The following is a 6,275-nucleotide window of genomic DNA, read 5'->3' as shown; positions in this document are numbered from 1 at the left end:
GTCTCCGCAACTCCTGGCGACGATTCATGTCCGCAGTTTGCTCCCGATTTTATCGGTTATGGCTACATCCTTGACCACAACGATATACTGCCTAGTGGATGACATATTCAGTTTGTTGAACATTTTCAGCTTTGTGTTTTGGATCATTCATTGTATTTCAGTGTCGTGTTTACTTTATTTAAGGGTTAAGAAACCGCATCAAGAAAGAGCTTTCAAACTTAATATCATCATTCCCATTATCTTCGGTATTTCATGCTTATGTCTGACCGTGCTATGCCTCTTGGAAGCACCTATGGACGCTGCCATAGCATCGGCTGTTGCTTGTGCAGGTATCCCGATATATTACATCTCGGTTCGAGTGGGCAACAAATCAAGATGCCTGCGAAAAATAAATAAAGATTTGACAATATTCTTTCAAAAAGTTTTCTTTGTTTCTGTACAAGATCCCTAATACACAGTTCACAGATTTACAGTAAGTTGAAAGGTAAATGTTCAAATTTATATTCATATCCATTAAATAATATTATACAGATAAAATTAAAAACAATGAAGAACAATAATGTATCTGTAATAACTGCAAAAACTTAAACTAACAAAACACATGTGATAATGAGTAACAAAGACACGACAACATAATTGTATTCATACATTTGCATTATATGATATAAGACGATACGAAACAAAGTTACTTCTCTGATTAGGAAATCTAAAAAGAATTACTTTAAAAAGAGGCTATCAGATAAATCTAAGCCAAGTCAACCATGTGATGTGTTGAAGGAATTATCCACATCAGGCATCAGACCTAAGTCGCTTTATTCAGTTGATAATGATATTGAATGATTTTAGTGATTATTTTGTAAATATTGGTTCAAAACTGGCATGAGAAATTACTCATGTACAACAATGCATTGTAAATGAAGTTCCAATACAATCAACTTTGACTCTGCATGTGGTAAATGAGGAAGAGGTATTAAAGTTATCACAGGACTGCAAGCCAAAAGTCAAATGGTCTAGATGGCCTATCAGTTAAAATTGTACAATTATCTGAATCTGGTATAGTGTATTCCCTTACTTACCTTATTAATCGGTCACTGTCAGAGGGCATCGTTTCTCATCGTTGGAAATGTGCAGCAATGATACCAGTTTTTAAATCTGGAGACAAATCCCTGCCTAGCGACTATAGGCCGATTTCAATTCTTTTACCTTTCTTAAAGGTTCTGGAAAAGATCGTGCAGTCACAGCTGTCTCTACTTAAAACATAATAGCATATTGAACCAGGAACAGTTTGGTTTTAGGTCAAGACACCCAACGGTCACATCATTGTTAAAGGTCATGGGTGACTGGTATTTGGCCATAGATGGCGGTTGCTATGTCGGTGCAGTCGTTATTGACCTACTTAAAGCGTTCGCCACGGTGGATACAGATTTGCTTATTCAGAAGCTTTGTAAAATAGGGGTGTCGAAGGAATGTTTCAAATGGTTTGAAAATTATTTTAAGAGACAACATATTTGCATTCAGGAGATCACGGGTCGATTACAACAAGTTGATCACGGCGTGCCGCAGTGCTCTATTTTATGGCCCTGTGATTTATCATTTATGTCAAGGATTTGGTTTATTATTGAACGATGTTAAGTGAATTTGTATGCAGATGATACAGTGCTGTATAGCTCGAGGAAAACAAAAAGAATAAATGAAATAGAATTGAATTCTGAGCTGCAGAATATATTATATGAATGGATGTTTTTAAATGAGATTAGTGTAAATTGTGAAAAAACAGTATGTGTGTTATTTAGTTCTCGTTATAATTGAAATAAATGCATTAAATTAAGATTATCTATTTCTGGAAATAGAATAGAAGGCTGTTGCAATTATGTTAATACTTAAACTTTGAATTTGATGTATACAATTTTTTACTCTCCCATCATTTAATTATGCCGATATCATTTATGACGCATCGACGGCAAAACGCACAGATTAACAAAATAGTGCACTGAGAATTATTCTTCGATTTTACCCTCATAAAAATGTTTCAAATCAAGACATTCTTACTTTCATGAAACCCCAAACACTGGAATCCAGGCGCAAAAATCATTTGTACTCCATGACATTAAAGGCCTTAAATAATTTTTCCCCACCTTATATAAAACAGCTGTTTAGATTTTCCGATACGCCCTATCTTCATTCTGTTGGTACTCTTGTTCTCCTCAAAGCCAAACTCAACACTGCCGCAAGTCTTTTAGAGGATCGTGTTCATATAATAGTATCAAATTTGCAACTTAAGTGCATTTGTATATTTTCATGTATTTTTTTCTTTTGTTTTCTTTGAAGCGTAGATGTATATATTTGTTGAATTCATCGATTTGGCTTATTTCCATCGTGGTAATATTGTTTATATAACTGGAGCGTAGTTGTGGATGTTATTTTAATTTTGTGTAGTGTAGTTTTTGTTAACGGTTAATACAAGTTTGTATGTTCATTTCGGATATACCGAGTGTGTATTCTTTTGGACACCTCGGCAGAAAAGCTCCACCATGAGGGCGAAGCCGAGTAGGGCCATCAAGCCGCAGTTTCATGTACCTTTGTGATAATTTCTTTATATTATTCGATGGGAAGTTATGTGTACATTTCATTTTGCGGAAATAATATCAATCAATCTATCAATCAATGGTACAATGGTACAAATTAAATAAGGATGGGAATGGAACTGTATAGAGTGTCCCAGTAAAAAGCAAAGCTTAGAGTAAATGGGACCATCAGAAAATACATAGGAGAACGAATAATCCTCTTCTCAAGTTAAAAAAAAAAAATCGCCTATGGTGCAATAACTCTGAATAAACAATACCAATATACTACCACTAGGTTATGTTGTTACCAATAATACCCTCTACCCCTTCTCCCAAGAAAAATATACAGAAGAATTTTACCTGACAATTAAACCTTTTGCAAGTTGGAATACAAAAAGATAGGTTTCGCAATATCTTTTGAATTGTGCTTGCCTAGGAAAGTATACACTCCCAATTGCTGTAACGTACTAGACACATAGCATATAAGTGCTTTCCATTATTGTTAGGACACGGTTCACGGCGGTTGGAGAACACCCATGAACCGGCATCTAAACAGGCGATGTGTGGTCGCCCCTTCAACCATCAGGATAGTTATTCCTTCAATACTGAAAAGGAAGAGTCATCTTCTGGTGGGTTTGATCACCATGAACATGTTCAGTCTCATCCTCAAAAAAAAAAACAAAAAAAAAAAACTTTCCTGGGAAATACGACCTGCATGACCTATTTTCCGTTAAGTGCAGTTTCATGACTGGTCCAAGTAAAGAGTAATTTTCACAAGTCCAGTGTAACATACTTAATTGTGCATTGTTCTCATATACCCTGGACAAATCACAAGCTCCATTTAATTACTGATTGTGGTCAGTTAATTTAGGAAGCGTATATCAACTCGATTTTATTTTTCAGTCTGAATGTCCTAAATTCCAAACAGCACCCCTCTATGATTACAACGGCAGTACCAATTCAGCTGATTCCATCTTTTCTATTGTTTTCGTCATATTCTACGTACTATATTTATACGTGGTTACTATATATACCTTCATTTGTTTTACCTCACTTCAGTAGGCCCTGCCTGTCATGATCAAATGAATATAATTATCAGATTCCCTTAGAAACGCAGAACATTCCGTCTTAGTCTCAGTTTTCTTATTGTTTTGTTTTGTTTGTTTTTTTTTTTTATTACAGCGAATACCCTCTGTTCTATGATACTATTACTGTTTCTGTCTTAATACCCGGAGAGAGAGACTCATAAAATTTGTTTATTCCACGATTTCAGAGGTAAAAAAAAAGAATAATGTAACGCATATGTAAAGCACAAAATGATGAGAATGAGCTTAACTCAAATAAAAACATAATGAGAAAGAGCAGGAATATAAGAATGATGAAATGATTATCATACATAGAGAGAACTACAGTAAAAGGCTTCAAAAATGCGGGGAAGGTAAGATTGATGTAGAAAATTAAATAAAAAAAAGAAAACACTCTTTCTGTGACTTGATGTTTTTCAATTTCTACTTCATGAAATTACTATTCGGGTCAAGGTTTAGGTTCAATAACATTCTTTTTTTTTCAGCAAACACACACACACACACATAAACACACGCAGATATGTATATATAATTGTATACACTGGACAGCAAAAGAAAGTACCCACTCCTGTCGCAGGCCGCACACAAAAATTCATCCCCTTGAAATAAACAATTTCGTACACAGGTATGCTGCAATATCCATTAGTAATCACATACCCAATAGCAAGTGATTATCCTTATTACAAAGGAAAAAAATGGCATGCACAGCATCGAGGTCACTGAATGAAAAGTCACAAAAAATAATGTAACAGAATGTGCCTTACAAGTTTTACAAAAAAATCACAGGAGGAAAAAAAAATAGTCACAAACATCAATTTTCAATAATGTGTATGCCCTCCTCGTGCCTGGACACATTCAAGGCATCTCTGACGCATGCTCTGGACAAGCTCTCCTGGGGAAGTTCTGTCCATTCCTCCTGCAGAGCTTGGATCAATGTTGGTTGTTTAGAAATGTTGTCCATTCAGTGGCCATTTATGCGTGGTGAAAAGTGCTTTTGTGTGGGACTTTTGATTCAGTGACCAAGATGCTGTGCATGCCCATTTCTTCTTTGATATGAAGACATTCACTTGCTTATGTGCATGTGATTAGTAAGGGACATTGTAGCACACCTGTGTACAAAAATTGTTGATTTCCAGGGGATGAATTTTTGTGTGCGACCTTTGACAGAAGTGCCTGCTTTATTTTGCTGTCCAGTGTTTTTGTATAATTTATGATCCAAAATAAAACTAATACCAAGTTCAGACTATACTCACCAATAGTTTGTTTCGGCACACAAATTTTCGAGCGATTCTCTCCTTCTCATGTCTTGATACTTAGAGAGCAATAACAATTATATTGCAACAGCTTTTACGCATATATGTATGTATGTATATATGTATGTATATATATATATATATATATATATATATATATATATATATATATATATGTATACGTGGTGGGTGCCGCTTTGGGTACACAGGTAGTCGTGTTAAAGGAAACGTAGTTTACATTTTAGTTCACTTCATTACCGTTAAAAGGCACGGTATATCATTAAGCGCATTAAAACAACTTCTGCGACGCTCGCAAGGTTTAATTATTCCCTCGTCACAACTGATTGAATTATATAATATTATTTGATAGTTATGCTTCCTTTTATTGAAGTCTACACGGAGCATAAATATACTCAGTGAATTATAGATTTAATATCACAAGCTGTACTGTAATGAGGTGGTGCAGTCCAATTTTTCATAGCATGTAGCTACGTATCCACTAGCACTATTGATTTTATGAGTTTATGACTGGATCTTTGCATCGTGTGCCAATGCGGTGATCTTGAATTATTTGTGAGTCTGCATCACAAAACCAACACACACACACACAAAAAAAAAAAACAATCGACAGACATGGATATTTAGCTAAAAGCAGATTCTGAAAGAGCAGACTTTGAGCTTTCAATAACTCAATTCAAATAGGCGCTCCTAACCTATTCTAATATTGGAAAGAAAGCACACACTCCAGGAAAGTGTGAACAAAGAGACTCTGAAGTATAGGGTCTATTCAAGCGCTTTTTGGTTAATCTGTACCAAGCCGTGTCAGCTGTGCGATGAATGGGACAGACACACACACAAAAAAAAGACAGGATGTAAACTTACAGAGCACGAACAATGAAGTGATTTTTGGATTTAGCTGACATTTAGCATGATTTATTAACAAATTCTGCATATGATTTATGCCAATTTTGAAAGCAGAAGCATCATCCTTTCTCAAGTTATTAGAGTTGAAATATGTATACAGGGTTTTTAAAAATGAAAAGGGTACTCTACAAGACACACCTAACCACACTATTCTACAAAGAAAAAAAAAAACGGGAAGAAACACAAGTTGCAGTTCATATAATTATCCCACGCCTTCAAGTAATGTAGACTTGAAGACTTGCTCTTTCAGAAAATATGAAAAACTGAAGGCTGGCTATGTTGAGCCGATTTCGCCTTATTTCCAGTCCTCACCCAAAATCAGTGCATGCAACTTTTTGTTGGTTTTGTGATGCACGGTCACATTTGTAATGACGATGTGCAAGCCACGGCAGCAATGGGTACATAAACCACATGACATGACATGTACAAAACCTACGTGCCTACGGGAA

This window comes from Diadema antillarum, unplaced genomic scaffold (assembly GCF_040938485.1).
Source record: "Diadema antillarum isolate AM-2024a unplaced genomic scaffold, OU_Dant_1.0 scf00000006, whole genome shotgun sequence".
NCBI lineage: Eukaryota > Metazoa > Echinodermata > Echinoidea > Diadematoida > Diadematidae > Diadema > Diadema antillarum.
Note: the sequence above shows the minus strand (reverse complement) of the source record.